Below are 22,494 nucleotides of genomic sequence, written 5' to 3'. Positions count from 1 at the left end.
ACAATTTGAAACGCAAGCCGGATGGTGAGATCGATCGCCATAAGGCTCGACTTGTTGAAAAAAGGTTATACATAGCAAAAAGGCATAGATTATGAAGAGACTTTTTCTCCCACTTGTCGTATGACTACTGTATGTTTTCTATGTGCATTGGCAGCTCATTTTGGTTGGGATGTACATCAATCAGACATTGTTACTGCTTTCTTGAATGGTGACATATTTGAGGAAGTTTATGTAACGCAGCCTCGCGGTTTTGTCATAAAAGGACAAGAGGACAAAGTGTGCAGATGTAAGAAGGCTTTGTATGGGTTGAAGCAATCTCCTCGTGCTTGGTATGAGAAAGCTGACACTCATTTGGTTAAACGAGGCTTTCGTAACAGTCCAACAGAAACCACATTGTATATAAAGCGTGAGGGTGAAGTACTTCTCATTGTGGTTCTTTATGTTGATGGTTTGCTGATCACTAGACCAAATGAGAGACATATTGCTGAATTTAAGGCTGATTTGAATGCTACTTTCAAGATGAAAGATTTGGGGCTGTTACATCATTACTTGGGTATACAGTTTAAGCCCAGGGCGGTCACTTTTTAGAATTTGTATGATATCACGTTGGAGAGGGGGAATGGGGAACACTCCCAACACACAAATGAAGGCCTCCCTATAGCTCAGAGCTTTCACAACACCCCTATCCTCTCAAACACACCTTCGAAACACGCACGACTTGCTAGCAAGACTCCACCTGCACATCACCTAATAACGCCTACCCTTGGCAGTACCACAATCGAACACACCCATGCCACAACGCTCAATCCTTGCCCTTCAGCACACACAACACCTCCCCCTCTCTCTCCCTCTCTCTCTCTCTCTCTCTCTCTCTCTGTGTGTGTGTGTGTGTGTGTGTGTGTGTGTGTGTGTGTGTGTGTGTGTGTGTGTGTGCAAATTCACACATCAAAGGCTCGAAGCGCACACACACTTATACGCGACACCACGAATTGCACAAGAGCATAAGACGAACGAGAGCAGGGGGGAAGGGGGGAATCGACACAAAGAAGCGGGCAATGTTGCTTCACTTTACTCAAGTTGATCTAGTACAACCGGCTCCGTCGGCACAACCTCGGCGAGCACCCAAAAAAAAACAAACCTCGATAGCCATCGTTGACACCGTCCTGATGGTGGAAATCTTCCTTTGCCTCCTTGCCGCCACGCACAGGCGAGAGCTTCCTCTCCTCAATCTCTCTTCCCTCTCCGATGAGCCGAAAACTCTTGAGCGTCCCACCAAAAAAGACCTCTCTCAAGTTCTCCTCCCCAAAATCTTCCTTCTTTTTCATAAAAACCTAAGTCTCTCTTTTTCTCCCAAAGGGGCAACGACGGCACCGTCGTTGCTCCCTTTCTCCCTTGGGCCAAAAAAATATTGTTCTTTTTTTTTTCCTCCTTAAACAAGCCTTCAATTTTTTCAAAAAGGCTTTCACAGAGACCTGGGTACAACACTCACTTTAACTTCTTTTGTTTCATTTCCCTTTTTAACTTTGGAGTTTCATCCCCTTTATTTAGCCTTCACAAATAGTAGCCAAGGGGTCTTTTTAAACCCACGTTCCCCATATTGTCGGTGCTCTGTGTATTGATTCCCGAGCTGCAAAAAGATATTGAAGGCCGCCGATCCGGAGTCCGAACTTGCCGACCTACGCCACACTTGAACCTTGTCAAGGTTGCAAATCGGGGTTGCAAAAAGCAAGAAAATCACCTGATGCTGCCTTACCGGCAATTGTCGTCAAATTCCCACCTAGTGAAACTCGATCATTGCAACTCCGATTGTTGAGCCGTTAATTTTTTGTAAACTTCACGTAGCATGATCCACCCTCTAGAACCTATCGAAGCTAAAAACCCATCGGATGGCGTGTCTTTTGATGCTGCCAAGTGGGCACACACTCGACCCTCAGCTAATTTTCAACTAGCCATAACTTGCCCGTGTGGGCTCCAAAGGGCAATCTGAAAAGACCGGCATGCTCCACAACTTGAGCTTTACACATCTGCTTATGGATTCTAGCTTGGACCACCTGTCCCCATCTCGTGTGCCCGTCGGGGATCTGCAAGACCTTCCAACTTCGAACTGACACATCTTTCACACCGAAGCTCCGTTCGACGAGCCGCCTGGACGGGCCTCAAGAGCATCTTGAACCCTACATTCCAAGGTACATTCCCGACATTTTGGACACTTTGGTCTGCCATCCCAATTTGAAGGCCCCTTGGCTTAAAAAACCACTTTAGACATACATTTCCACTGTCACTGGTCTGCCAAGGACTTTCCCACCTGCTTTAGCTCGCCGCCACGCACCTGCTAGCATCCATAGCACTGCTTGTCACCCTTCTTGGCACAGACCAACTTTGGTTGCACCATCATTGCCCACCCCCTAGTTGAGCATTTATGCTCAACCAAAAGCATACTCACTGCACACCAAAACGGCTTAACCACACCAACACTGAGCAAACCCCAAAACACATGACAAAGTGTATATACAGTATATACATAGCTCCCTACTGCTGGTCATCTTTTAGGCGAGTTTCCCAACCCCCTGCATTATCTGCTATTATGCTCTAGGATCAAACACCTGGCATTGGTCATTTTCATCCACAAGTAGCAGCTCCCTATAGAACTGCTCCCAAACGCCAACCCAATAGTGCATGTAAAACGCACCCAACATCTCTTCACTGCTCCAAGCAGCCAATGGCATCCAAGCATCCAAAAGAGCACCACCGTGCTCACCACTCGGCTTAACAGCCACACCAACGGACAAATTGGTATCAACAGACAAACCTGCATCGACGGACAAACCTGACAAACCTGACCCTCCCACCCAACCATGTAAAGTGGAGGCACCCTCCACAAACTCCTGTAACTGGCGAATTGCCCACTGTACTATTGCACTGACAAGCATATCCTTCAAGACCCAATGGCACATCTCGCTCGATGGCCTAGCCGCATCCATAGTCTGTTCTTCCTCCCTATCCATGGCCAAAGGCACCTGTCCATCACCTAGCGGCCTCTCTACCGGCACTAGCTCCTCGCTGCATTCCATATATGCGGCTTCAAACACTGGATCCTCATGCTCATCCACGCACATAGAGTCACACGGCTCACCCAATGCCTCTTGCAGACCACTCTCTTCAACCTGTTCACTTTCCACAACCATGGCAGCTTCCTCTTTCACCAAGCTCCGAACCTGTCTCACTATCAAAGCCCACTGCATGGCCACTTTAACCAACATCACCATTAGCATGGTGCCACACAAGACCTTTATCTGCATACCATCACCCCCAAGCTTGGGCACTTCCACCTTCTCCTCATCCATAGTGGCAACCATCACCTCTTCATGCACATAGCAAGGAAGCTTTATCTGCACCATCTCAAGCTCACTCGAGTCTGTCTCCTCGCCATAGGACGCGGACTCGTCCTCTCTACTTGCATCCCACAAACTCGAGCTCGAACTCTCATCACCACTGCCATAGGCCGACTCGATAGCTACATCTTCACTCTTAAGCTCCACAAAGGCTTGACCACTGCCAACTTGGCCCTACACACTCTTATCATCAAGCTCCAGGCTCTCGGCACCTACCATATGGCCACAATCTGCTATCTTCTCGAGCAAAGACTCCACAAGAACAGGCTTCACCTTTTCCTCTTCAAGCTGAACTTGACACTTGGCATCTGCCATCTTCTCAGTACACATGATCTCTTTAACACATGGCTCGCCCTCGTTGGAAAGCTCATCCACCACGGGCACTGGCACCCTGCAAACAGGCATCTCCACACAAGTGCAATTGACCATCGGTATTACCTCCACAAGCTCCACACTTCGCATCCCTGGCACCATCCTCAACCTGTCCAAAGAACATCTTGCAGCCACAACAGGCGCGCACACTACCGGCTTCAGCAAGCCACGCTCCATTTTCCTTTTCACTTTGTGGCTCTTAACCCTGGCCACTTGAACTGCTTCGGAATAGCACTTAAGCTCTTCGTCATCCACTTTTTATCGAACCACCGGATGCAAACAAGCCAAAAACTTTTCCAGCTTGAAGCAATCGCCATTGATCACATTGGTGACAGCCACCAACTGTTTCCAACGAGCTTCGAACTCGACCACAAAAACCTCAAAATTGGCGCTTACATCCTGCTGTAGGCCTTTGATCCTAGCATCCACTTCATCCACCGACAGGACCTTGCGAAACCGCAGCAGAAACTGCTCTCGAAATCCCTGCCAAACCTGTTTGTCTGCCGCTCGCAGTCCATCAAACCATAGCTTCACTTTTCCTCGCAGCACCAAGGGCAACGTACGCACCTTGTCATCACCACCTGTTATCTGCAATGACAGCAGGAATAATTCATAATCTGCTAGCCAGTCATCTGCATCCTCGCTTCCACTGAAGATCGGGCCACTGCTTTGCCACATCTTTACTTCAAATAAAATCACCGGGGAGCTATCAGCGCGCTCCTCCGTGGGGGCACCAGAAGATGGAGAGGGGGAATGGGGAACACGCCCAACACACAAATGAAGGCCTCCCTATAGCTCAGGGCTTTCACAACACCCCTATCCTCTCAAACACACCTTCGAAACACGCACGACTTGCTAGCAAGACTCCACATGCACATCACCTAATAACGCCTACCCTTGGCAGTACCACAATCGAACACACCCATGCCACAACGCTCAATCCTTGCCCTTCAGCACAGACAACACCTCTCTCTCTCTCTCTCTCTCTCTCTCTCTCTCTCTCTCTCTCTCTCTCTCTCTCTCTCTCTGCAAATTCACACATCAATGGCTCGAAGCTCACACACACTTGTACGCGACACCACGAATTGCACAAGAGCATAAGACGAACGAGAGCAGGGGGGAAGGGGGGAATCGACATAAAGAAGCGGGCAATGTTGCTTCACTTTACTCAAGTTGATCTAGTACAACCGGCTCCGTCGGCACAACCTCGATGAGCACCCAAAAAAAAAACAGACCTCGACGGCCTTCGTTGACGCCGTCCTGATGGTGGAAATCTTCCTTTGCCTCCTTGCCGCCACGCACAGGCGAGAGCTTCCTCTCCTCGATCTCTCTTCCCTCTCTAATGAGCCGAAAACTCTTGAGCGTCTCACCAAAAAAGACCTCTCTCAAGTTCTCCTCCCCAAAATCTTCCTTCTTTTTCATAAAAACGTAAGTCTCTCTTTTTCTTCCAAAGGGGCAACGACGGCGCCGTCGTTGCTCCCTTTCTCTCTTTGGCAAAAAAAATATTGTTCTTTTTTTTTTCTCCTTAAACAAGCCTTCAATTTTTTCAAAAAGGCTTTCACATGGACATGGGGTACAACACTCACTTTAACTTCTTTTGTTTCATTTCCCTTTTTAACTTTGGAGTTTCATCCCCTTTATTTAGCCTTCACAAATAGTAACCAAGGGGTCTTTTTAAACACACGTTCTCCATATCGTCGGTGCTCTGTGTATTGATTCTCGAGCTGCAAAAAGATACTGAAGGCTGCCGATCCGGAGTCCGAACTTGCCAACCTACGCCACACTTGAATCTTGTCGAGGTCACCAATCGGGGTTGCAAAAATCAAGAAAATCACCTGATGCTGCCTTATCGGCAATTGTCGTCAAATTCCCACCTAGTTGACTCGATCATTGCAACTCCAATTGTTGAGCCGTTAATTTTTTGTAAACTTCACGTAACATGATCCACCCTCTAGAACTTGTCGAAGCTAAAAACCCATCGGATGGCGTGTCTTTTGATGCTGCCAAGTGGGCACACACTCGACCCCCGGCTAATTTCCAACTGGCCATAACTTGCCCGTGGGGGCTCCAAAGGGCAATCCTAAAACACCGGCATGCTCCACAACTTGAGCTTTACACATCTGCTTGCGCATTCTAGCTTGGGCCACCTGTCCCCATCTCGCGTGCCCGTCGAGGATCTACAAGACCTTCCAACTTCGAACTGACACATCTTTCACACCGAAGCTCCGTTCGATGAGCCGCCTGGACGGGCCTCAAGAGCATCTTGAACCCTACATTCCAAGGTACATTCCTAACATTTTAGACACTTTGGTTTGCCATCCCAATTTGAAGGCCCCTTGGCTTAAAAAACCACTTTAGACATACATTTCCGCTGCCACTGGTCTGCCGAGGACTTTCCCACCTGCTTTAGCTCGCCGCCACGCACCTGGTAGCATCCATAGCACTGCTTGTCACCCTTCTTGGCATGGACCAACTTTGGTTGCAGCAACGTGAGTTAACTAGAGAGGATTATTAAAAGACCAAAATGTATAAAAATGTATACATATAGAGGGGGGTGGGGGTTCTTTAAATAAGCTCACAATATAAGTATAGTATGTATATTGGGGTATTATTAATTACCTTTAGAACGCACGTGATATTGGGGTCTTTTGATAAGTGACTGCCCCGGGAGTGTAAGCAGTGTGATGGTGGTATTTCCTTGTGTTAGAAAAGTTACATAGAGACATTGCTATGTAAGTTTGGACTTGAGGATTGCAAACCTATTGCCACTCCCATGGAAACAGGTTTGAAGTTGAGTCTACATGATGCTGGCGATCCTGCTGATGTCACTCTTTACCAAACTGCTGTTGACTGCCTCATTTATGTATGCAACAAGAGGCCGGATATTCAGTTTACGGTCTCACAGGTCAGTAGATTTATGCATAGCCCAGGGTCTAAGCATTGGCAGGCTGTCAAGAGGATTTTCCGCTACCTTAGTGGCACTTTACATCTTGGCTTGTTTTATCCCAAGGGGGGATCATTGCCGCCAGACTTACATGCTTTTTCCGACTCAGATTGGGCTGGTTGTTTTGACACGCGAGTGTCCACAAGTGGTCTTTTTCCATGCTTGGCAGTTCATGTATATCATAGTTGAGCAAGAAGCAACCTACTGTGGCCACTTCGAGTTGTGAGGCTGAGTACAGGGCAGTCTTCACAGCTACAGTTGAGTGTGTATGGCTCAAACACCTTATGGCTGATTTGGGTGTTGGACAGGACACTGCCAACACTATCTACACTGACAGTCAGAGCGCATTGGCAGTTGTGAGGAACCCAGTTTTTTATGCTCGCACAAAGCACATTGAGGTGCATTACCACTATGTCAGGGAGAGGCTCTTAGTAGGAGAGATCAGCTTGTCTTATGTGCCAACACAGGAAAACCTTACAGATCTTTTCAGAAAGGAATTGTCTCGTGAGAAGCTTGAAGCTTTCCGCAAATGTTTGGGCTTACTCCCCTTTGTGGACTGATCCTGCCCTCAGAGCATGGCCCTCTTCCCTTTACTCATGTGCCATCTCTCGTTCACTGCATCACTCCAGGGGGGATTTGCTACCATATACATGTGGTAGTGATGTGTGTGAACACACTAGAACCGCCGAGGCATTTTTTCCCTCTTTAGGAGGTTTTTCCCCCCGTGCATTGTATATACGCCCATCACTCTAGGGCTATCTATACCTAGCCCATCACTCTAGGGCTATCTATCTTTCCATTGCACACTAAGTAACACACTCTCTATTGTGTTCCTTGAGCTTCCTTTGTCTTCTCCAAGCTGTGTGTGTTTCTCTGCAACCCTAATTCCAACAGTTTTCATCTTTGTGTTGTTTTGAATTTCTCTTTCATGTTCTTTGTGTGTGTGTGTGTGTGTGTGTGTGTATGCAAGAGAGAGAGAAAGATAGAAAGGGGTTTCTTTGATTGCACTCCATACCAAAATCTAGGCTTCATGGCATCTATGGATTAAGTCCTTCATATAGCTTTGGAGCTACCTCACAAATTCTCAGAGCAAGAGGCCCAGTGCTTTCCTAGCAAGGCCACAAATTTCTCAACATATTTTTGGTGAACCCGATGTGAAACTGCTAGGGTGAGAGTTTGTGGGAGTATTGCGTGATTACACAGAGCAACCTAGTGTGCAATTTGATCCGGCTACAATGCAAATGTTTCAATCATTTTTCTCGTTCATGCAACATCAAAATGCTGTAGAAAGATGGGAGGTCTCAACAACCAAAGCTATTCAAGACGTTGTCAACAAAATGGAGTAGTTTGATGGGGTTATTTAAGGATGGTAAGATCCACTCAAGGGAGACAGGTCTACCCTTGAGAACTCACTTTGGGAAAGGGGGTATAAACCTTAGTTGAGGAAATGGCAACTAACCATGCCACCTCTCCAATTGAGGTAGCTACTTATGGAGTGAAAATTGAGAACCTTATTGAGGAATATGCGAGTGATTCCCATGGTAGAATTTGGCCAAATGTCATGGAATTAGCCTACAAAGGAAAACTTACAAAAGAGACTCTTCATGAAGCATGTGATTGCATACGTCTAGAAACAAGATGGAGTGATCCATTAGACTCAATGTCTGTACATGCCTACATTGCCAAATGCCAAAATCATGAAGCATTGCAAAGGAAAAGCAAAGGAGTCAACATGGTGATGAAGGTCCTTCAAAAAGAGCTTCAAAAAGTGGAGGAAGGAACGAGGCAACACCACTGCGAGCACCGCCAACACAAGAGCCATCTTCACTAGAAGTGACCATCGAGGAGTCTACAACTGGGAAGAAGAACGAGCCAACAAAAGTTAAGCCAAAAAGACCAACATACAAACTACAATCTGACATTGAGCTTGCTAGAGACTTGCAGAAAGTGCTAGAAGAGAGGATTTTAAACAGCAAGGTTCACTTGGGTGAGGTGGTTGGCATAGCCAAGTGATAATTCCATGTAGAGATTATCGACATCATCAAGAGAAAGAGACAAACAACTGGAGAGACTAATCGCCCACAAACTAAAGGCAATGTTGTAAAGACACAAGGAGTATAGGTGCAAACTATAGAAAGGTGATGAATCTATGGTGGGATGTTATTAGTCTTCTTGGAATGTAAGACACGTGAAATTTGATGATGATGGGGAGGAAGCTCAAAGCATTCCCAGGATCCACTATTTGAAGCCACTGGGCACAAGATACTACAAAGACATTGGTCAAGGTGGGTGATTTTGAAGAACCATTTGTTTCCTTAATTGACCATGGGTCTGAAATAAACATAATGTCAAAAAGTCTTTACAAAAAATATAAAGGGCCAATGGACACAGAACATGGTTGGATGGTGAAAGTGACAAACAATCCATCAGGTGAACTGTATGCAGCATGTCCAAGTGTAAAGGTGACAGTAGGTGTTGTAAAGATTGTACGAAATTTCTTTATACAGGATAAATCTTCTGTGAGGTCCCCAACCCCGAGAAGTTTGGGGCAACTTGATAGACGGCCTTCCTTCATTCTTCTTTTTCCTTGACGACACCCTACTAGATTTCCACTAAGTTGAGATACGAGTAACAAAAGAGAGGAAGTCCTCTATCCATCGTTTTTGTGAATATAAGGGTCATATGCCACAAGCCAGGTGGATAAATCAAGGATTCTAATGAAACTATTTCCTAGCATAAAGATGAAATGCCATTGACATATTTAGAATCCATAAATGCCTTTTTTCTCACGTTTAATAGGTACGGCCGCCATCCATAAACCATAAATATGATATGAGACTTAATCTACACTAATTAGTAATCTTATGAAAAGTACCCGACTAATTGGGTCCATAGCTTTCAGGGACACATAGATTTGGGACGTATCGACTCTTGATGCAATGAGTCTCTAATTTCACTTCTCTCAATAAGAGGGAGTGGAGAGTTTCTCGACTAATCGAGACCACCCATCCTTGACAAGCAACCTGAGCTAGCCCCCACTTTCCACCCCACATTCACACTTTTTACCTTGTTTTCTAATTACTACCACACTATTTTACATATACAAACAATGTTCCTTAATTAATTCCAAATGCAATTTCTTTTATACAGCCCTTCAAAGAATACCAAAACAATTTCAAACAAGGCCTAATGCAGACAGTCCTATATTTCAACAAAAATAACTTTTCGAATTTCTCATGAGTTTGCCTCTACCCGCGGACTTTCTCTGTCTAACCAACAGAGCCTTTGCAAAGGATTTATTTGATAACCGCAAATTGCACTACCTTTCCATCTCGCTAACCGTGAGGCATCTTGCTAACCGCGAGGAACAAAAGAGAGCCGATAACCTCAGCTTCATCTCCGCTAACTGATGTGAGCGGGATGGAAACACACACAATGCCTCTATAATCACCCAACACACACTCTTGGGATAATACACACACACACACACACACTATGGGCACCACTCGGCTTACACAACCCACCTGGTCGAGACATGGAACACACCGATGGAGTGACAGGAGAGAGACTATCCATTTGGCCAGTCACACACACACACACACACACACCCAAAAAACTCAGCTCAAAAGAGGAAAATTTTTTATGTTTAGATACAATTGAGATTGGGCCAACACCAATGGGGCAAATAGCTCACACAATATGGATGAAATATGTCAGATACAATCCCAAATTTGAACAAAGGCTTCGCTCACAGCAGAAACTTACACAGACAAAACAACAAGAAAAAGTGAGGAATTTGCTAAAATGGACAGAGCCATTGCGTCCGGAGCAGTCGAAAACCCCAGTCTACAATATCAAAGTGCTCGGAAGATGAGCAGTTTATGGCCAAAACAGGCTTCAAAAACAGCAAAAATCGAATTGCTACTATTCCTCTTCTTCTCTCCACACTTTGCTAGTTTTTTTCTCAGTATTTTCAGTGTCCACACTTCACTTTATCCCTTGGGCACCTTTTGCCTTTTGATTGACCTCATATGGACCCCAAACAGGCCAAAAAATGGCGATGCAGTGCGTTTTTATTACCCTTCTACATCCATCCGCACACCTGGCAATCAACTTTTTCCAATAATGCATCCTGCAATCACGTGAAGTGGCACAAAATAAGTTTCTTTTGATGACCTTTCTGCATAATTCAGCACAAAAAAACACCCACGCTGTGTCCGTTACTTAGCCACGTGCAAGTATTGACCCCATTCGACCTCCTGACGCCACTGGATGCCATCTGACGTACCTGCTTACCTCATGGCGTGATCGTGCTGATAGCTTCCTCAAGAAGTTTTACATGCTATTAAATCCTCATTATTATAAAAAAACACATTGATACTGGTGATGATGAAAATCGATTTACTACGTACACGCTGCCCTACCTGTACACATGTGGGCCGCGCGTAACCACCTGGCTCTGGAAAATGGGCAATTCTTTATTTGATGCACCATGCATGTGTATATACATATATGCAATCACTTCTTCCAAAAAACTCCTAACATAATTTGCCCATCCCCTAGCCTGCTAGATCATTCATGATCAGCAGTAGCAAAAAGAGATATGACACTCGCCGTGTCATAAGTCTTCTCATCCCTCACATACATTACTTGTTCTGTAGACATCTCATCTTGTTCCACCATTATCAACCTATCATGATATAATTTAAGATAATCCATTTACCCTTGAATTATGTAGAATCCCATCCAAATTAGCGAGCTGATATGTACCATTTGGAAAACACTCCAATACCTTGAAAGGGCCTTCCCACTTAATTTGAAACTTCTTTTGGAATGTCTTTTCCAGCTTACTATTGTAGCACAAAACCAAGTCATGTTTCTTGATACCCCTACTTTTGACTTTTTCATTTATCTTTTCTAAAGCCTTATCTTGCATCTGCCCATAATGTTCCAATACGCTCATCCTATCCAGCTGAACCTCTTGTAATTCTAAGAGCCTCTCTTTGAATGCATCAATGGATTGACCAAGAAACGTCTCTAACATCTTGACTGCATGCAACTCTACTTCCACAGGCAATAGTGCTTCCTTTCCATATACCAAATGAAATGGAGTAAACCCTGTACCTGTCCTTATCGAAGTACGGTAAGCCCATAATGCACTAGGCAATTCAAAATCCCAATTCTTTCCTTGGTGCTCTGTCACTTTCAAAAGAATTTGTACCAACTCACCATTGAATCTTTCATTTAAGCCATTACATTGTGGATAATAAGGAGTGGTATGCTGGTGCCGAATCTTTATCTTTGCGCATAAAAATTCTAGTAGTTTAGCTCTAAATCCTGGCCCCTTGTTCGAAAGTAGCTCTAGTGGCACCCCAAACTTGCAACATATTTCATCGTACACAAATTTTTTCACATCCATTGCAGTGATTTGTTTTTACTACTATAGCCTCTGTTATCTAGAGAGATAGTCCATTGTAGTCAAAATATATCTTTTGCCCCTGTTTGTGATAGGTAACGGGCCTATTGCATCAATCCCCCACTTTTTAAACACATCATATGCCAGAATGGTTTTTCGTAGCTCTGGCTTCAACACTCTCTTCCCAAATTCTTGACACATATTGCAAGACCTACACCAATGGTGAACATCTTTGTGCAAACTAGGCCATACATACTCCTCTTGCAAGATCTTATGCAAGGTGATCTTTAAAGAAAAATGTCCGCCACATGCGCCTTCATGATTCTCTTCCAACACTCTATAAAGCCCTCCCGCCAAGTACACGTCTCAACACGAGATCATCCCCTTTCATGTACAAGATATCACCAATCAATTTGTATTTGGATTTTCTACGCATAAAACCATACTTCTTAGACTTATGAATGTCCTTCAGAATGATTCCTGATAGCAAAAACTCCTCTTCTTCAGCCAAACTTTCCTGGCTATGATAAAGAGGTAAATTGGTCCTCAACACAAATAGCTCCCCAATCATGCTTTGAGCTGCTTCATGTGCCTCTTCATTTAAAGAACGTTCAATGTGTCTGATGCTCCATGCTTTGAACTTTTTTAATAGGCCTTTAATTCTGAAACACATTTCCTTCAATGAGGTGTTCTTGCTCTTCCACACACCCAACACTTGCTTCACAACTAACAAGGCATCATCTTTTATGCTCAACCTTCTAATCCCATGCTTCAAACAAATGTGTAATCCGGCCTCCAAAGTAGCATATTCAGCCTCATTGTTACTATGAGCATCCAATCTGAACCCTCTCTTGCATACTAGCTTCCCCTCTGGATCATAAAGTGCTATACCCCCTGAAACTGCATCGTGTCTATTTCTGTATGAGCCATCAAAGAACAACACATGTGCATTGCTGACCTGTGGAAATTCTTCAACTACCCTTCTCACCATCTCTTCCTTAACAAGAATGGGATTCTCCTTGTAAGTCAACAAATCAGCTAGGGTAGCTCTTGTATTGTCTTCCACTAAAAAAGAGAACTCAAACTCTTGCAGCTCAATTACCCATTTCTTGACCACATTTGACATGTTAGTGCCATTAATTAAATGTGGTAGAAAGGTGTAACTCATTAAGAAAACAAAAGGTCGTGGTAGCAAGTAATGACGAAATCGTCGACAGGCAAATATTACACTGGCCATCACTAGCTCTACTTCCAACAATTTTCTTTCTGCTACAAAATTCACTTGGCTTGCACAATACACTGGCCTCATATAATGTTTGCCCTTCCCCTTTTGTAATAGCATGGCTCCAATGGCATCATCCCCTACTGATGAATTTACATAAAACACTTGCTCCCAATCAGGAGCCTGCATGGCTGACAACCCCCCTAACACCTCTTGAAACATGTCGTCACACTTGTCATCCCATTGCGATGGATCATGCTTTGCCACTTGTTGTAAAGGATAAAGGATCTATGAAGACAATGTAATAAATTGCACCATGTACTTTACTTTGTGTATAAAGGTTGCCAATTGCTTTGTACTCTTAGGTGATGGAAGAAGAATAATAGACTTAACCTTATCAGGATCAGCCTCAATGCCATTTTCTGATACCATGTGGCCCAATAACTTCACCCTTGGCTATGCCAGATGACATTTCTGTGGATTTAGTTGTCCTCCACATTCATCATATCGATCCAATACCATCTGCAGCTTCTCATGGTGTTCAGCCCTAATGCTGTAGACACAAAGTCATCCATAAAATCTTTAACACAACCACCAATGAATGGTCCCAATGCCCAATTTTCTCTCTCTTGATAGAAGGATGGTCCATTTGTTAACCCAAATGGAAATACCTTGTAGCAATAACAACCCCATGGTGTAATGAAACTTTTGTATTTGTTCGGTCTTTAAGAGCAATCTTCAATTGAAAATAGCCTGAAAAACCATCACACACACAGTACCTCTCATAACCTACCATTGAATCCAAGATCTTATTGATGAATGGAAGAGGATATGGTTTCTTTTTAGTGGCTACATTTAAGGGTTTAAAATCCACATAAATTCTCCACTTCCCATCCTTCTTTGGGCTGATTACTATTGGACTCACCCATTCTGTGGTTTCCACTGGGACTATGAACCCTACCTTCAATAACTTGTCCACCTCTTCCCGCAAGGATTCCATTTTCTCTTGAACCATCCTTCTTAGCCTTTGTCGCACTGGCTTAGCACCTTCTTTTAGCTCTATATGAATCTCTTCTCCTTTGAACCCTCTAATCTCTTCATATGAAGTAATGAACAAATAAAGAAAACTAGCCATCATGTGCAAATATATCTCCTTCTCCATAGTTGAGACGTCTCCACTGATCATTTGTGTCATCAATTCCTGTTTCTTTGACAATTGAACCTTGGTTTGCATCAGGACTTCAATCACTTCATAAGGCCCTTCACTTTCATCTTCAATCTCATTTGCAAATGCAACTAAACCAGACTCATGGATTTCTTTGTCCATCAAAAGAAATGCAACATCAACATTATCATCACTATTGATAGTACTATCATTGTCCTCGTCAGACACTGTGGAATAGTCTTTATCACTAGACTAATCCTCATCTTCATAAAATTCCTCCAATCGTCTCCTTGTGTCCATATTATATAGATTCTTGGCACTTGTCTTTCAATAGAGCCTAATCCTACCACGTCTCCAATCTTGAACAGCTCCCACTTCAAGTAAGCATGGTCTACCCAGTATAATAGGATATGCTCCCAACCCTGCTAGCATCACATGAAAATCAACTACCACCTTTGCATCATACACCTCCACTTTGAAGGTCTTTACAACACCCAAACATTCTACTTTCAAATGGTTTGCCAACTTGATCCAAAAACCTGACACCCCAGTCACTTTAAGACCCATCGTCTCATTACATGAGTGTGTTATGCACATATTTGTGCTCCGCCATCAACAGAACCTTGTCCCACATTTTTTCTTTTGTGACACACATCTACTATTGGGCAAATGTCTGGTAGCTCATCCATCACCAGTACCTTCACTTAACCTCTCTCTGGTTCTTTCTCCATTGGGTTAACCATCCTCTTCCACTGTCACTTTAGCTTAGGCCCATCTCTATAAGCTACCCAGAAGTAACATCTGCTTTCCTGCTTGTCAGATTCTCCTTCAGGTCATAGCTTAATTGCCCATTTCCTAGTGGAAAATCTAAAACATGAAACTTATGATGAGCCCTTCTTTTCCTCGTGGCCTTGACATCCTCGTCTTCGTGGATCTTTCCCTTCTTCTTCCTTCCTTATCCTGTGTGGTCCTCTTCCCAATAGGCATCACTAATGTATCCTCCAACTTTGATGCCTTCTTTAAAGAGTCCACACTTATCACTTTTGTCTTCCCTTTTTCCTCTTGGGTCAATCCACTGGTTCCTTCTTCTCCCTAATCTCAATGCCATAATCATTTGACCTAGTTAGCACCTATCTTGGCAATGGATACTATGCGCTCCTTGCCACACTGTCGAGGCAAGGGACTTGCCGATACACCGTGTACGAGCCGCAGACGGCTCCAAGCACACAACTAGTTTAACTAGTAAGCTCAAAGAGGGCAATGGTGTGTCACTCACTGCCTTATGCTCCCGTCGTAGAGGATTCCTCGCCACGAAGAAGAGGGAGACGCTGCTACGCCGTGCTCAACTGCCTCGCCGCCGTCGTGCCGCCGCAACGCTCGATCGCACACACACTCTCACACTCTCTCTCTCTCTCTCTCTCTCTCTCTCTCTCTCTCTCTCTCTCTCTCTCTCTCTCTCTCACACGCACACACACAAGGAGATGGTGAAGGAGAAGGTGGAGATGGAGCAAGAGCAGCTTATATTGCACAATGAGAGAATGAATCAATTTTAGGTTTAATTGGCTTTTATGTGAGCTCACCCCATTCACACTTGGGCGCCCATGCTTAACCAACTAACCCTAGCATGTTCGTGTTAGAGTGCGCCTCTTATCGGCGATCACTGTACCTTTCCCTATTGAACTGACAAGCCCGGTGCCTGACTCTACTTAAATAAATAATACGGTTACAGTGTCCGTCGTAGGTGATAGGGTGTCCGTGAGCCACGAGGGTTAACATTGCCCCCCTTCCTGATGTAGATTCCGTCCTCGGAAGCTATTGAGTGAAGCTTGGTATGACCATGTTGTAGAGCATCTAGATTTGAATCTGCAAGGCAAAGTCACTGTTTTAGCAAGCAGAATTATATTGCCATAAATCATGAGGGGAATGTAAAGTACATGTGGAAATGAGTAAATGCAAGATTTATGAAATGTTGGACTGCCATTAAGGACAAATAACTTGCACTTTGAGTAAATTAATTAATCAAGAGTTTTGAGCTTATGGGTGAGTCTATCAATTAGTTAGCTATGACTAAGGTTAAAACAACTACTCTAGTACTAGTTAAGCTAAGAAGATTATCTAAATGCAAGATTCCCTAATTATGCTTTTCAGCTTTGATTAGCCAACTTGCTCTCACAACTGCAAACAAAAGCTTGAAATGTTAACTGTAAGCTCAATGGAAGTCTTTTAATTTTTTATTTTCTTTTATACTTTTTTACTTTGGGTCACAATCATGTGACGTGTGTGCTTATTTTGTATGTCCGGGGTTTTTTGCTTCTCAAGGAAAAGCGCCCACAATGGGAACCTCTAGGGCTCTAGTACCATAGACAATACATGTGAGTGAAGTACCAATTCAAGCCAGGATTTCTCTTCCAACGTAAGATTTTTCATTTGTAGCACTTATGTTTTTTTTTTTTGTTTTTTTTTTTTGCTTCCATTTCCTTGGTATTCGCACTAGTGTTTTTTGTTGTTTGAGTGAGCAAGCCTTTCTCTGCCTAAAACATTCCTAAGGTCTCAAATACTCGGATAATTTTATTAGCTAGGCCTAGTGGTCAAGTAAATGAGTTAACCTAAAGTCACGGTCTCCTAATCTTTAGGCTCATCCATAAGATTAAACTGGAGTTCAATCAACTTAAGCAAAGACAAATTTATACATCTATAATGGCAGATAACAATCATAACCATTGCACTCAAAGAAAGAATGAAAAATCATTATTAGCAATTACACATATCCACCAACATGAATCATGGAAAGTAGTACACCTGGAGGTATGGAGTGGCTCATTTCGTTGAAGCAGATGTCCTCAGCCATGTGGATGGAGATCCATATAAGTCCTACCTAACACATCCAAAAACAGGCACTATACCTCTAGGAGGCATGTCAGTGTGAAAAATTAAAACTCCTAAAAAACAAACTCAAAACACAATCTAGACCCCTAACCTACCTATCTGTCACCCCTTTTAGAATCAAGGAAAGAGGATATTATATAAACCGGGTGGCCACCCTAAGGCTAGGCCTCTATCCTCATCATCTAGATAAATAAAATCGTTGTCCGTGAGGCCATAGTCTTCCTCGGTCTCTATAAGTTCCTCTTCATCATCCTCTTGTGCAAGCATGCTAATCAAGAACCTCGCGATGCGTGGATACTCATCTTGTGCAAAAGAATAAGCATGTCCATTGGAGACACATTCGCTACTGGGTATGGATCCTAGTTAGCCAAAGACGTATCAACCATTCTAACTCCTCAAAATTTCTCTCACATGCAAGGCTCTCTATCAAATCCCATTCGCAAGAAAGTATAGGGTAGCATACGTAGAACACTTGAGGAAAAGACAAAGGGTACCTTTCATCAAAAATAGAAGTGCATGCCTCTGGTGAAGTAGCCATTTCTGACAAGACAGATAGATTTGGTTAGGCCTTTAAAACATAAGAGTTGTTTTTGTGTGTTGCTTGAATTGACACAGTGAATTTGGACTTATATGTAAGATCTGATAGGGTGCTCTCTCGTTGCTAGTCGCTCTTGCTCTTTACTATTTTTGTTTTTTGTGAGTATAAGGCTATATATATACATTCCCTAAGATTGGAATTGAGAGGTTAGGGAGGAAGGTCGAGAGGGGAGCGAGTGAATGATTGATGTTAGCAAACACTCCCCCCTTCCTTGGGTAGATCATACCTTTTGGAATGAGGTCGTCACCTTTTGAAACCAATTGTTCCAAGTTGTTATGGGTGAAGGTTTTAACCAATAGTTTTCGACCGCCCTATGCGTTTCATCTAGTTGCAAGGGTGGTAAGGTACTCTCCCATGATTTTATTTGCAACATTGTTGTAGGTGGTGAACTTACCCCGGGAGGTGCAAACTCTTTCGTGCTTGTATGGATATGTACACTGTAGGGGGAGGTTGTGTCGAAGCTTCTATTTGCGTATAGGAACTACATGAAGAGCAAGAAGCTTCATTTGATTTCCCTGTTCCTGAGCTAGGTGGAACAAATCGTTCTTTCTTTGGTACCCAAACTAGCTCTAGATCGGGTGTGTAACATTCCATGATTTTTTCCTTTCCGCGATTTTCAATTTGTTTTGGAGCCACAGGATTGGGTTTACATGGGCCAGGTGACAGGTAAGAGTACACTTTACGTTTGGGCACCCAGATTTGATCATTTCCTTCATAGTATCCTTGGGCTTCCAATAGTCGTTTAGGAATCCAACGCAACGTTTCTTTACATTTCTTAGAGTGAGTGGTACGGTTCTTACTAGGTTTCCGTTTTTTTGCATCAACCATGCTCACTACAGAGGCTTTAGGGACCCACTTGTATGTTTTCTCTGTTATATTAGGATGGTTCTTGTGTGTCTCAAGCTTTCTTTCAACTACATCAGTTGAAGCTCTAGAGAGTTGGGCTATGGGGACGTATGGTTCAACCTCCTGGACATGCAATGTCTTGGGTTTTATTTCCTTAGGCAATATCTTAGGGACTATGGCTTGAGTGGTAGGGCTAAGAGTTGGTTTTTGCGTTGTAACACCCCCAGTCCCCCAATCAATAGTGCATTTGGTGGCTATCATCCACGTGCGGCCTAGGTTTATATTACCCTCCATAGTTCCAGTAGGCATGACCAAAAAGTCTTGAGCTACAATGCCATTGTCATAACTGACAGACGTGTGCTAGATTCCAAAAACCGTAGTTTTTTTCTTGTTGACACCCTTGACTTGGATAATACTCTCAGATAGAGGTGGCTTCCCTAACTGACACCACACCCCATAGGATAGCAGATTATATTTAGCACCCGTTATATAGCACTTTTCCATAGGCACTATTTAACTCAATAGGGTATCGTAGAGGTGTGTCAGAGTCCAACCCATCCTCTTCGATTTCCACGTGGAATGCATTTGTGACTCCAAGGTTAGCCTCTCGTTTTTGTCTTATACGTTGTTGTCGCTCCTTAGCCTCAGCTTGAGCTTGTATCTTGTTTAACTCGGTTTGTGCTTTGGCGGCCTTCTTTTGATGAATGGCCCGTAGTTCTTCTTGGCTTAAAGGATTGTAATATCTTTTGAATTTACTCCCATTGAGGAATCCAATGGTTTCAACTCCATCAAGAGTTTCCACACGAAGGGTACCTTGTGGGGTAATTTCACATACTCTATATGGTCCTTTACCAGCATATTTCAACTTTTTCTTCTCTTTACGTACTCCATAAATAAGGACTTTATCACCAACTTTGATGTCCTTGTCCTTCACATGGCGATCAAACCACTTCTTTCTCCTATCCTTTTCCACAAGAGCATTTTGCACAGCCAACTGTCTCTCTTCGTCTAGTTTTTCTAAGATATACAAACGCTCGGTTAAGGGGTTACCATTCCATCCTTCTTGCGAAGCTACCCTAAGACTAGGAATGACAAACTCCCAAGGCATAACCGCTTCTTGGCCGTATACCATTTTGAATGGCGTACAATTAATAGCCACTTTATAAGCAGTACGATAAGCCCATAGAGCAGATGTCAACTTCAAATCCCAATCAGTGCGATGAGCTTCTACCGTCTTGGTTAAAATAGAGATTAGAGTCTTGTTGGTGCTCTCGGCTTGTCCATTAGCTTGCGGGTAATAAGGTGTAGACTTATGGTGGGATATCATAAAGGTCGTGGTAAGCTCTCTTATTACCTCATTTATAAAATGGGTACCATTATCACTAACAATTTCAAAAGGGCAACCAAATCTTGTGATAATGTTCTCAAAAAGAAACTTAGCTGTTGTCCTCGCGTCAGCTCTTTGTGAAGCCTTAGCTTCATCCCACTTTGTTACATAGTCCGTAACAACTAGAATATATCGAGATTGAGTGTTGCGAGCTGCGGGACTAATTGGACCTACAAAGTCTAAGCCCCGTTTTTCAAATGGTTGGGTTACTTTAATAGGATGTAAGGGCATTCTGTCTTTGCACTGTGTGGTCTTGTAACGTTGGCACTCATCACACCCTTTTGTAAAAAGTGATGCATCCTTAAATAAAGTTGGCCACCAATAGCCTGATTGCAGCACCTTTCTAGCAGTCAGGTCTCCTGAAAAATGTCCTCCTGCTATGCCCATATGTGCTTCTTGCAAGATATACAAATATTCATCCTCGCGGGCACAACGCCTAAGAATATCGTCCTTGCCTAGTCTATACAGAGTTCCGGCAATCAAACAATAGGGTTCACATTCTTTTACTAGCCTTCGAGCGATATCCTTACGAAGTTCCTTGGGTGGAAAACCATTAACTAAAAAGTTAACAATGTTCTCACTCCATTCAGGCATAGTCTCAACTATGAATAGGGAAGTATCAGGTAATTCATCATCAACTCCTGTAGGGGCTTCACCATTGGGTATGCGAGACAAATGATCAGCCATGACGTGCCTTTTACCGGGTCTCACTACAATCGTGAAATCAAACTCCAGAAGAATTAACAACCATCGTGTGATTCTTCCTGTGGAGCATGGCTTGTTTACCAGATACAACAACGCTTGATGGTCCACATAAAATACAAACTTGTTTGCCAGAAGGTAGTAGCGAAATTTCTTTACTGCATAAACCATTGCCAAACCTTCTCGCTTTGTAGTGGTGTAGTTCCTTTCAGCATCGTTCAATTGACGGCTTGCAAAGCTAATGGGATAGTCCAATTTATGTTCTCCTGGTTGAGTGAGAACACACCCAATAGCAAAGTTTGATGCATCAATATGCACATGGAAAATGACATCCCAGTTAGGTGTCCTTAAAATCGAAGCACTTGCTAGTGTTTTCTTCAATTGTTCATAGGCCTGGTCACACTCTTCAGTCCATTTAAATTCAATGAGAAGCTTGTACAAAGGACGTGCTATCTCAGCGAAAAATAAAATAAACCGTCGATAATAACCCACGTGTCCCATGAACCTTTGAACTCCCTTGTAATTGGTTGGTGGTGGTAACTCTAGAATCACTTTAATTTTGCTCTCATCGGTTGAGATACCATTCTTGGATACTATATGCCCTAAAATAACTCCATGCTTGACCCAAAATTGGCATTTGAATGGGTTCAATGAGATACGATATAACCTACACTTTTCAAACACCTTCCGCAAACATGATAGATATTCTTTCCAAGAAGAGTAAACACAAAGGTCGTCTAAGAAAGCTTCACAAAACTCTCTCAAATATTCTTTAAAAGCAGTGTTTATTAATCGTTGGAATGTAGCAAGGGCATTTGTTAAGCCAAAAGCCATCACACGAAATGCAAACACGCCAAATTCTGTGATGAAGGCAGTTTTAGCTTGGTCCTCTAGCACTATCGTGAGTTGGTTGTAGCCTGAGTACCCATCTAGAAAGCTATAAGCTTCCTTGCCTGCAACTCTTTCGAGTACATGTTCGGAATATGGTAGGGGGTAATGGTCTCTTCTAGTAGCTGCATTAACTTTTTTGAGGTCCACGCACACCCTGAGTTTCCCATTCTTTTTTGGCATGATAACTATTGGAGACACCCATTCAGAGTGTTCAATAGGATATATGAACCCACATTTTATAAGCTTTTCTAGTTCTTCTTGAATGATCTTTGCGTACTTAGGATTCATCGGGTAGGGTCTTTGTTGTACGGGCTTCGCAGTGCTAATCATAGGGATTGTATGTTGGACCACAGAAGGTGGAACACCTTTCATATCATGGTATGTCCAAGCGAATACGTCCTTGAATTCCTTGAGAAGCTCTTTGAGGACCGCCTCTTCAACTTCTGTGAGGTCTTGGGCAATAAAAACAGGTTTTGATTCTTCACCGGGGTCAGCTAATTCTATTTCCTTAACTATTGCCGGACCATCATAGATTCCATTATTCCCATCGATAGGTATTCTTTGGGCTTTTGTGTACACAATCTTTGCTTCCCCTGTGGTGTAAGATTTGAAATGTTCTGGTGCAGGATGCAAGTCTGTGGATTCTGGTTGTGCTTTGGTTTGTGCTTCCATT

Source organism: Adiantum capillus-veneris, chromosome 1 (assembly GCF_014529385.1).
Source record: "Adiantum capillus-veneris isolate H3 chromosome 1, ASM1452938v2, whole genome shotgun sequence".
Classification (NCBI taxonomy): domain Eukaryota; kingdom Viridiplantae; phylum Streptophyta; class Polypodiopsida; order Polypodiales; family Pteridaceae; genus Adiantum; species Adiantum capillus-veneris.
This window is presented reverse-complemented; position numbering follows the sequence as displayed.